This window comes from Poecilia latipinna, unplaced genomic scaffold, assembly GCF_001443285.1.
Source record: "Poecilia latipinna isolate Pla-1442-1.1 unplaced genomic scaffold, P_latipinna-1.0 Scaffold60, whole genome shotgun sequence".
Classification (NCBI taxonomy): Eukaryota; Metazoa; Chordata; class Actinopteri; order Cyprinodontiformes; family Poeciliidae; genus Poecilia; species Poecilia latipinna.
Genome location: NW_015112676.1, coordinates 109,179 through 120,672, shown reverse-complemented (window position 1 = coordinate 120,672; position 11,494 = coordinate 109,179). Strand labels below are relative to the sequence as shown.

Genomic DNA, 11,494 nt, shown 5'->3' with positions numbered 1-11,494 from the left:
AATATAAAATGGGGACGTTTTTTTTCCCCCCTTTTTGAGGTTTCCCCCTTCCCCCCAAAACTTTTTTTTTTTTTTTTTTTTTAAATTGAGCAGTCGTGCTTTCAGCAGCTGAACGGAGTGTGTGAATGTACAGCGCACTGTGCATGTTTCGTTGTACAGAATAGTTCTGAGGCTGTGCTGTTCAGTCTGATATTTGTGTTTATAGAAAGCACATGATGTCCATTTTTTTCCCCTCCCTCTAGTTCTCAAACTTTAGTGCTCGCTTGAGCCTCAGGGGCTACTTTGTTGTAATTTTTTTTTTTTCCTTTTAAGTATTTTTTCAGGCTGTAATTTAAACGTTCGAAACTGCAAAACTGTTTGTATAATAAAGTTTTAAGATGGTGTTGATATTCCCCCTGTGGCACAGAGCTTGTATATAACAGGGAAGGCTACTGCAGTACGGTCATTTTTTTTTTTTCCTCGTGTGTTCATTTTTTTTTTTTTTTTTGGTTTGTTTTGTTTTAACTTTGTAATTAAAATATCCCATAATTTGTATTTATATTTTACAAAAGAAGTTGCTTTAAAATAAATATACAAACTGCAAGTTGAACCAAACTCCCAGTTTTTGTGTCATTCATTAATCTCAGATGTCAGCTTGTGATGCGTGTCAAAACCGCTTTTCATGCCTAATTACCCAGCATGTGACCGCGGTGTGAACACGGTGCTATACTGCCCCCTCTTGGAAAAAGGATGCCTAGCAAGTTATTGCCGCGGTCTTGAAAGAACACTGCCGCCTCTCTTCCGACGACAAGCGGAATCTGTTGGTCTCAAAGCGCCCTCTGGTGGACACAACTCCAAACAAATTACAAATGAGAATAGCGGAAAATCCAGTCTCCAGAGTTGAAGTTTATTACAACAGCCTTTAATTTGGACCCAACAATAGCATCTTAAAGAGACAAAGGAGCGTGTATTGTCTACACCTGTAATGTGAAAGAGGTTTTTAAATCTCTCATGTCCTGTGTTGACTATTTTGAGATAAAAGACTGCTCAATACCTTCCACAGCCCTTTCCTGACAAAGGTTTAACTTAGAAACATGCTCAATGCAGTAGGATTGTTTTACCTGGGCCTTTGAAAGTCTCATGCAGTAATTTTCCATTTCAAATAATAATAAAAAAAAGTTTACACTCATGTTCTTGGTTAATTAAGAATTAGGACCAAAAAACAAAAAAACAAACAAAAAAGCATGCAAACCTTTGTAAAGCCAAACTGCAACAACCAGAAAACCACCTTCCATTGCCTAAAGTTCCAATTAACATTTGAGCTTTAAATAACCCAACCTGCAGCTTACGCAGCTGCATCTCAACAACTATTGTTTCACTTTACATAAAGTCACTTGACAAAAGCCTCAGCTTGATAAGTAGATAGTGTCTTAACTTCTCTTCCTATCACATTTTTCACTTTTTCTATGAGCATTTCCCTCACAAAAGCAAATTGAATAATAAAACACATTAAAAATAATGTAATTCTAAAAGGTTTGATATTTAAAAAAAATATGTCAAAAAATAAACACAACTCTAAATTTCTTAATTTTTGAGGAAAAAAAATAGGTAGTAATCTTTGAGTGTTTAAATAATAATGAAACATTTATGTTTCCAAACTCAGAGAAACTTCTGTGTATTCATCAAAAAATTTTGGAGACATTCTGCACACGTGCAACAATCTTTCTTTAATTTCTCCAGCGGAACAAAAAGGTACTATTGTGTGAAGTGTATCAGCAAAAACAGAATGCAGTTTAATCACTTTGATTATGTCTATTCAGAAACCATAATAGGTGGATGTCTTTAAATCTGCAACAATCTGCTGTTGTTTGTTAAAGAGGGAAGTTGGTTTAAGTGAAACTCTCATTGCTGAGTTTGGCGGTCGTACATCTTCTGCCACAGGGTTATGATTCAGCATTTAGGAGACGTGGAGTTCAAATCTTTCACTGAAATGCATTCTGCACATCAATTAAAGTGCTGGTTTGGATGAGTTGTGATGAGCTGCAGAGATCTCACAGATCCTAAATTTAATATCCATACAAAATCTAACAAGTATTTAAAGGTGGCCCGGTCAGATGGAGGTTCCTAGTTTTCTTTGAGGTCTGATCTAAACGCATTCTGATTTGCGTTGTCTTTTTCGTCTTTGTTTCAACTTTGCTTTTATTCAAAAATTAAAGTTTAAAAACAAAAATACATAAAACTAAAGCGCTGTACCAGAAAATAGTCATCGTTTTTGCTTTTTTCAATGTAGCCTTTGCCAGAAGTGGAAAACTTGTACGTCCCCACAAGATGGCAGTAGTCCACTGAATAGGGGCGTATACTGACAACAGGCTTTTCTCACTGGAAAAATTGGAAAAAATGGAATCTAGAAACAATCTAACTATAGGAAAAAAATTATTTTACCATCTCTTTCTCTCTAAAAATTAAACACAAAGGTTTTTGTGCAAAAGTTTGAGTTTTCAATACTTGAATACTGAATTCTGGAGGAGTGTTTGAATGAGAAAGAGGAGAAATAAACTAAGTGAGCTTCCTTAGGTCAGCAGGTGCAGATCTAGACGACCAGCAGTTGTTTGCCATCCTCAAGCTGGATGGTGGTTCCTATCCTGGTGCTAATATCTGAATGTCTAGACTCTAGACAATAATTTCAAAGTCAACAGAAAACAAAAACAGTTTCTTTTCATTACTTTTTGTCAATGCCAGAAAGGCAAAATGCTACATTGGAATGATTTTCTAAAATTGTTTTTTGTGTTTTTAATTAAAAAAATAAAATAAAATAAAAACTTTACAGCCTGCAAATATTTTCTATTTGAAAGCCTGAGTTGCAGAAACTGAACAATTCATCTTTGAGAGGAAGAACTGAGACTACACATAGCAGTAGCTCCTTCAATCGCTCTCTGTGGGAAAGCAACAAGGTCAAAGACACAATTATTGATTCAATTCTTTCCTATATGACAAAAATCAGAGATAACATTACAATATTAGCAGCTGTAACTCAGTCAAAAGCCCCTTCTACGAAGGAGACAGAACCAGACACCTGGCTCATGTATTTCGCCTGATAAACAACAATAAAACAGAAAGAGAAATCTAGACACGGCATCAAACATTTCAGCTGAGTGCTGTCTGTTAGCTCCCACAGCTGCTGCACAGCTAGTGAGAAGAACATTTTCAGCCGTTGTGTTTTCAATTACTTTGGTTTTATTCTTGCAGCTACATGATCTGAATGTCTGTTTCAAGAAGTTCAAAGTTATAACATATCAATTTAAAGTTTGTAGTTTGACCCTTTAAAGACGGTTGTTAAATTCAACCTTTGCAAAAAAAGCATAAAACGTATAAGCAAAGAGATATACTTTTTTTTTTTTTTTTTTACCCTGATTTTAATTGTGGTTGTTATAGGGACAACAGCACCATCAACTGGTTGATTTTCAAATTACATGCAGGTATTCACAGAGACGTGATAGATCGGAAAAGCAACAGAAAAGCCAAATATTACGCCATGGTTGCATTAGAATGTAATATTACATTGTTATAAGTAATATAATAAGCTAATTTAAAGAAACAAACTTGTTAATGTATAAATAAATCTACGCGATTCCAGAGTAAACTTAGGCTTAAAGACACTCAGAGTTAGGTGTTGTATAATCTGTGAAGCTACAGGCAGTATCTTTCAATGAACAAATTAAATACAATTTATTGCAGCACAAAAATGTTTCACTGAAAAAACTTTGAAAAAACAATTAAGCACATTTATTCAATGGTGAAGAAAACCTACCATTGAAATGTGGTTTTGAAGCTTTAACAAAGTCGCAGGTATCCCAATTATTTACTTCTTGGTAACAATCTGTGGAAAGCGTTTCAATAAATTCCTCTTGTACTGCAGAGCCGTAGTGAAACGCAAGAGAGAGAAAACATTTGGTTCATTAAATTTATTCAGGAAGGCTTCTGGCTGAGTAAGTATACAGACTGAGGGACTTTCTGAGAGGAGAGACAATTAGAGTCTATGAGCTGCAGCTGCATCACTTAAACCTCAGGATCTGGTTGTGGCTTCAGGTTGTGGCTTCAGGTTGTGGAAGGCATCATGGGAGGTGGTGTGGTTGTGGGTTTTAAGTTTGGTGGCAGTTCTGCTGAACAAAGGCTTGCATGGTTGTGATGAACAAAAAACTGTTCTGAATGCAGTTTCCTGTTTGCAGGGTTAGGTTTTCCCATTGAGGACATAAACAGGGGATCTAATGACCAATGGACCAGCTGTGAGCTAAGTGTGAAAGAAAAACTCAATGCAACAACTTGTGGAGTTTACAGTACTAAGGTGTCTTTATGCCGTCAGTCTCGGTAAATTACATGAAGAGTGTTTCCTCCCTCTAGTCAATGGATCCCATGTCGCAGCACCGTGCAAAAGAAGGTAAATGGGGGTTTTCTAAAATAGTTGCTTGCTATGAAAATGACTGCTTTGACAAACTGGTTCTGAAGAATTGGCCCACTATCCTTCATGTTGCAGATGCGGCTTTGCTTGGCAAAACCTCATGAAAATTTTGAAGATACAACCTTTAGCACAGTGTTGCAGTACTCGAGAGCCTTTGTGATGGTCTCATCTCGGACTCGACCACATTTGGTCGAGTCCAAATGAGGGACAAGGATTATGGGTCCCAAATACTAGGTGTGAGAACCACGTAATATGATTGCCACTAATGTAAAAAGTCATTTCTGAAATTTGCATTCCCAAGATTTCATTTCAATCTCAGTTGACTAGCTCTTAACATTTATTTACACAAAGTGGGAAACCAATAAAGTGGAAGTACTGGTGCTATGGACCGACGCCTCTCACAACGTGCCATCCTCTGGGGTCACTGTTTAACATGAATAAATCTTTTAAACTGGAACAACACTTGATTCTGTCTTAAGTTCTGGAAGGTTTTAGAGCCAAACCTTTGCTATAACAGGGCATATCCATTAAGGTCCAAGGTTTTTATGGCCCTTAAATCTGGGTTATTTTATGGCTGTTAGCTTTGACTTTAAAGCTGCTGTCTAATGATGCATTCAGACTCTTAGTATTGAGACTCTGGCTTACACGGATTCATCTGTCTCGGCATGTTTCACACAGCTGAATGTGAATATAACATCTCTGCAGCTGCATTTTAATGTTTGTCATGATGATTATTGATTGAATATTTTCTGACGTTTTTAAAATTCTGACATATTTGTGAAATCAGGTGTTTAAAGTGGACTATTTCCATTGAATTTGGGACATTTTATTTTATTTTTTTGTGCTGTACAAAATTAAATATTGAATGTCTATTACTGTATTTGGTACATTTTGAGCTGTGGACTGTATATTTACTGTTTTCCCAGCTGTTAAGAGTACAAACACATGGCGTCACTAAGACATCAAAATAACTTTTTATCACCATTTCCAGTATATATTAAGTTGTTGACTGGAAGACATGGTCTAATTACAGATGTATTTATAAAGTGAGGCAAGTTATAAATTGCTTGTAATTCCAGAAATGGGGAAGGGAAAGGGATTTACACATCTTTACACATCTTTGGATGTGTAAATCACCAGAATGCTCTCTGTTTGTCCCAGGTCAACAAAGAATCCCATCAGCATTCCACACATACTATCACGTTCCTGCAGAAGACCCTACCCATAATGCACAACAAAAGGCAACTGTATTACAATGGTTCATACAATACCTCCCAACTCAGATATTTCTGCAGCTTTGCTAATAATATGGCTAAAAAGCAATAAGAACTTTGGCATAAGGAACTATTTATCCAAGATGGAGTTTGTAGCTTTATCGCTAAGATCTTCTGGAAAATAAGCTATTTTGATTCTCCAACACATTCTACGTTTATCTTTAAATACTTTCAGAGAACAAAATCCACTATTCTTATGCTGAAAATGTAGAGAGACCAACACTTTTCAAAACCGTAGTTGCTAACCCAAGAGAGTTATCCAGAACACGCTCCTCCAAATTGGAGTTTCCAAATTACGAGAAACCACCGGTCGATATGATTTAGATCTAGGAGTTCTGTGTGTGTGGCTGCACGGTGGTACAGTTGATAGCTCTGTTGCCTTGTGGCAAGAGGATGATGGTTTTAAATACCAGCCTGGGGTCTTCTTGTACAAAGTTTGCAAGTTCTCCCTGACCCTTGCATGAATGAGTTTTCTCCAGCTACTCTGGCTTCCTCCCATTGTACAAAAACACAACTGTTATACTAACTGAATACTCTAAATTACCCCTAGGAGTGTGTGTGCATGGTTGTTTGTCTAATGTGTCTCTATGCCTACATTTCTATTGACTATAAAATTGCACAAATTGGAATTGCAAAAACAAATTCATGTGATTAAAAGAAACCCCCCCCCCCTTTTTTTTTCCCATAAAAGGTTTTTGCACTACGATGAGGTGGTTTCTTCAGCTGTACCAAGATTTGTAAAACTGAAATGGGAAGTCTTTTTTTTTTTTTTTTTGCATCATGCTAATTCGTATATAGGATCAATGCAATTATTTTTAGACAGCAGTAGTGTGCCATGACTAAATAGATAAATACTTAAATACCACCCACACAGCAAAAAACTATTTATTCTGTCTCTTTTATTATGGTGCGATACATAATAAACATGTTATGTTGTCCGTCAGGTTTTACGACCAACACGACACGCAGATAAATATTGTTCTTTCGCGACTCAGACATGCAACATCATCTTGTCTTTAGACTCATCATATAGACAGTAGACTCAAACTCAAGCAGACACAATGTCAACATGTGGGTTGTTGGAGCTGAAAACAATGTGCAAGAATTGACACAAAGCTACGAGAACTATTAATCACACAATGCCAGCAGGGAAAATGTCGGTGTGAAGTCCATTTGTGTTTTTGTTTGTGCTCATGTCTGGTTCACCTGTGTCGTGACCCTGGTTAATTTGCAGCTGTAGCGCCAGATAATAAGCTTTTTATTTGTAGGAGATGAGAATACGAGGTCTCCTTCTATGTGATCATAAACGTATTCATGATCGCTTCAGTATTTCAAAACGAAACCGGCTGTTTACAGTCACACATACGATACAGCAGCTTTGATTTGGATTAGAGGAAGGGGTAAGAGAGAATAAAAAACCACCACATTTAAAGAAAATGCACTTGGTTTTGTTTGTCTTTCTGTGCGACCTTGTCACTCCTCCTCAACCCTCTGCAACAACCTCAGATATGTTCGCCCGCCAGTCACTTGTTTCTTCCACTTACCAAAAATCCGACAAAAATAAGTACATAAATCACAGGTGACAGGAATCGACAGAATGTCTGCCTCTGTTTGGCATATATCCCTCACAGAATGCTTTCTCCTGAGCTACAAATGCTGGGAAAAGCAAGACAAGGCAGTCATGCATAGAAAGAAAAGGTAGTAAGATGGATTCACATTATTGTTACTACAGTATCTTTTGGTGGGGTATCTGACGAACATGTCTATTGGTAATAAAGAGATGAGAACAAATAGGAATATCATTTCAAGGACTGGAGAACTAAGAATAGTCACTCTGGTGGTCAGATGGCAGAATTAGCTTTTTAAGAAGATCTTCACAGTACTCATTTTACACTGTGTGATCATCTGCCATCATCGTGGGCAAAATCTTTTAGTCGTGAAAGAAAGTCCCTGGTCGCCAGCTTGATTCAGAGGTTTGTGGTCTTTCAGGTTGAGAGCAGCAGCACCTGCTGATTTAGCTCCCACAACCAAAGACACCCAATGTCAAATTTCAAGCAGTGTCCACTATTTTCTCGGAAAGTCGTGCCGTTTGACTTTTGCCGTGATTGGCGTCTGATTTTTCTTTGGCCCAGTAATGAATGCCAGATAATTAAATATAACATGTGATAGTTATTTTCCAAACAGGTTTTCTATTTCTTTATATATGTGCAGTCAATGGGAGTTGACTGCATACTGAACAAGCAGCCACTGCTTGCTGCTGAGAATAGGAAGACGAGGTTATGCGTTTTCTGCAATTACAATATTTTTTGGATTTTATTTGGTTAGGCATATGGTCCTCCAGATCATGAGTCTTTTCAATGAATCACGACCCTAAACTCCTCCCAGTACCGTGCAAACCCACTGACATCATAACCGTGCAGCCCACGGTCAGACAGTAATGTTACAGGCTGCTGAATGACTGTGAAGGATTGCTTGCCAGGTGCCGCATATGGTATGGAAAGTGGAGAGTTCACGGAGGAGACACACCGAACATGTTTGAACATGAGGAGGTGTGCTGCACTGAATGTGTGCAAGGTTTTGTGTGCCACTACTGTGTGAAGACTCGTCTCAGTTCAGACTATCTGTGAGTGGGGAAAGTGCACCCCCGTCCACGAAGAGCAAACTTTCAGAGCTAAACACGGCTTTTACACACAGAGACACGCATGCATGTGCATTATGACCCTCATTTGAGCGTTTGTGTCGCCAGGCTCGGCGGACTAAGAGGAGACTTCCCTGCTCAATGTGTCTGTCTCTAAGGGAGTTTTTATGTCTGAACTGTTGTTTGAAGTTGAAGCCGAGTTTGCTAAATTAAATGCAATTGAAAGGCTGGTGTGATGCATGATGCCCATTTAAAGTGAAAACTGGGTAATATTTGCTGCACGTTTGGTCTTCAAGGGGAAAATTGAGGGTCTTGGGATGCTGACCTCAATGGAATGCCTCCCGCAGATGGTGTGCAGGTCTGCAAGAGGGAGGGACACTGTGGTACCAGTCCTGGGAGCCCAGTAGTGTGAGCGGCTACAACTGTTTTCTTAAAAAATGGAGCAACAAACCTCTGGCATTTTTGACGTTGGGATGGACATTTTTACATGACACAGGAGAGTCTTTGAGGAAATGATTTATGCCTGTTTAAACATACCGAAGACCAAAGAATAAGAAATATCCTTACAGCACATAACAGGTTGGCGGTGAAGTCATCCCAGTCAGTGAAGAAATGGAAATTGTAGTAAATGACTTAAGAATCGTGTAAAAATAGCTAGATTAAACATGGAAATGCAAATGTATGGATGCCATGTACCTCAAAATAGAAGAAGAGGATTAGAACATATTTTTGGCTCTTTCAAACCTTGCCCTTATAAAGTTTTTCACACCCTGAGAATTACGAAAGTTTTTGTTTGAGGTTTTGAGTAGAATCAGTCATAAGACATGTGGCAAAGGTCAACAAGCCGGGACTTGAACCTGCCAAGGCCTCTTTGGCCTTGGCAGGTTCAAGTCCCTGCCAAGGGACATAAAAATGAATCAACGTTTAATCAATTAGAGCAGCCCTATGCCTCGCCACATTCAAGTAAAAAGTAGAAAGAAAAAAAAAGAAGCAAGACAGACGTCCTCAGGATAAAACGAACGATATGGATCGCACGCCTTCACCGTGCACAGTCCTTGAGTCACAGTTGTTCAGGCATCACGGTTGGAATGGACCGTGATGCCTTGGAGCAACACGGTCCATTCTTTCTGCACGAAGTTTTCGCGTTCTCCCATTGCATTGACGGGATTCTCTGTGGGCACTCTGGCTCTGTCCCACACTCCAAAGACGTGAAACTAAATATGGCAAGATCACAATCTGATGAAGCCAATAGGATCACATCATCTTCAAAATGCAGAGAGGTGATCCTGAGGCCACCAAGATGGATCTAGTCAACAGGCCGTGCCTAGAAATTCTGTCCATAAAGATTATCAACAGAATTGGTAGCAATAGATAACCTGACGGAGTCCAACTCTCACCAACAAACGAGACCAGCTTACAGCAGTGGAACTGTAAAATACATTCTGTATTATTATTGCCCACTGCCCTTGGACATGCATGCCTTCACTGCCTTGAAGAAGCCCAAAACATCTGTCGCTGATTTCTCATGGCATTTTTCATCTGATTGTCCAACCTTACCATTTCCTCCATCGTTTGGCACTCTACTGAAAATGTTACTATGCTAATCATGAGGTCAGAGTATTAATATTTAATATATGGCAACAGGCGAATTAGAAACACAAGTATCAGGATCTCCCACATTCCCAGAATATGCAGCATGTAGTACATGGCTGCTCTTAGAGCGGTGAATATTATTATTCATATACCAGATTTTTAAAGCTAATTTGCTAATTTCTTGGTCTGTCAAAATCTTTTGGCACAACAGACGTCATTGTTTTGGTAAGCAGATTATAATGCATAAGACTGTAAGTAAGTTGGTCCTCAAATGATTTACCAGAATGAACATACAGTGTCCACTATAATGAGACTTCTTTTCTTCCAGTAATTAAAGATATTAGAGGGATGTCTTGTTGCCTTCCTGGCCATGTCTCGCTAAAAAAAAGAGGATATTAATATATTACATTATATAAATTGAATGTCTTGAAATTTTCATTGTAGCTTTGCAAAGGCGCAACAGGTTAAAATACCAAAAGTGTAACAAGAAAGGAGCTGATTATCCTGGAGTTGAAAAGCATAATACGACCCCAACGATGTACTTGTTCTTGGCAAATGTTCTCTACTGGCTGAGTGACATCATACAGAGCTAAATAACAGCTCACTCTTTTGAATGATCCAGGCTGATAAGGTGGATCATTCACAACTATTGTAGGACGTCTAAATTCCACAACTCTGTGCCTGAAGATGAGGCGACACAGACACTTTTAGATGTTTGCTTCTGTTTGCCAGGCAAATTCCAGCATTGGCTCATGGTAAAGAGGAGCGGAGCAAGGAATGCTGGAGCCTTACCAGCTCCTCAACATAAACTCATCTGAAAATGTGACCAAGCTACGGTTAGGCAACTCATAAACTGCTATGAAAAAACTCAGCGTTGCTTTACTATAGGTTGAATAGTAAAGCAGTGGGTCGAATGAACACTTTTGCGTCTTCAAAAAAAAATTTCACGGCACACTGCATCATATCGCCTAATATCCATAGATCCCTTGCCCTTAACTATGACAGTTTTAGGGCTTGTACCGTTGAGGTTTTGTATTTGCCTGTATAACAAGGTGATCGTGTAAAAGTGCCATGATGAGGTGTGGTGACTCAAATGCAGAGAGAGCAAGTAGATGAAGAATGTTTAAGGAAAAACAATGAACAAAAACAGGAATCCAGGAGCAAAAAGTCAGCAGGGAAGTAACGGGATTTAACATGAGGAACCAGCAAGGAAACACGGCTGGTCTGCTTAAAAACAGAAACTAAGGAACACAGAATAATAACGAAACTAAAATCAATAAATCAAAACACAAAACAACTCCAAAGAACATGAGAGCATATTTCATGCTTCCTTAAGTGTCAGAAAAGTAACCTTTAAGAGACTGTTTGTCCGTTTAGGATTGGGCAGCTGTCTGGGCGGGTCCACATAAATAACTGTGAATGTTACTGAGGACTGAACACGTTAGATCCATGTAAATATTTCAGAAGAAATTTTACTATTGTCACACATTTTGCACTATTGTGGCTCCCAGATAGAGCGCGAAATGAAACTTGTAAAGACTGCCTAACATATCT

The 11,494-nt window shown here is 38.6% G+C and overlaps 1 long non-coding RNA gene across 1 annotated transcript in view; it reads right to left on the bottom strand.

Moving 5' to 3' along the window:
* LOC106962237 (uncharacterized) overlaps nucleotides 1–9,364 on the bottom strand; it is a 20,560-nt gene extending 11,196 nt beyond the window's left edge. The window contains exons 1-2 of the long non-coding RNA XR_001427930.1: nucleotides 9,254–9,364; nucleotides 4,171–4,176 (exon numbers count right to left, since the gene is read on the bottom strand). This is a non-coding gene — a long non-coding RNA (uncharacterized LOC106962237). The remainder of the gene's footprint in view (nucleotides 1–4,170; nucleotides 4,177–9,253) is intronic.
* Nucleotides 9,365–11,494: the final 2,130 nt, after the last annotated feature.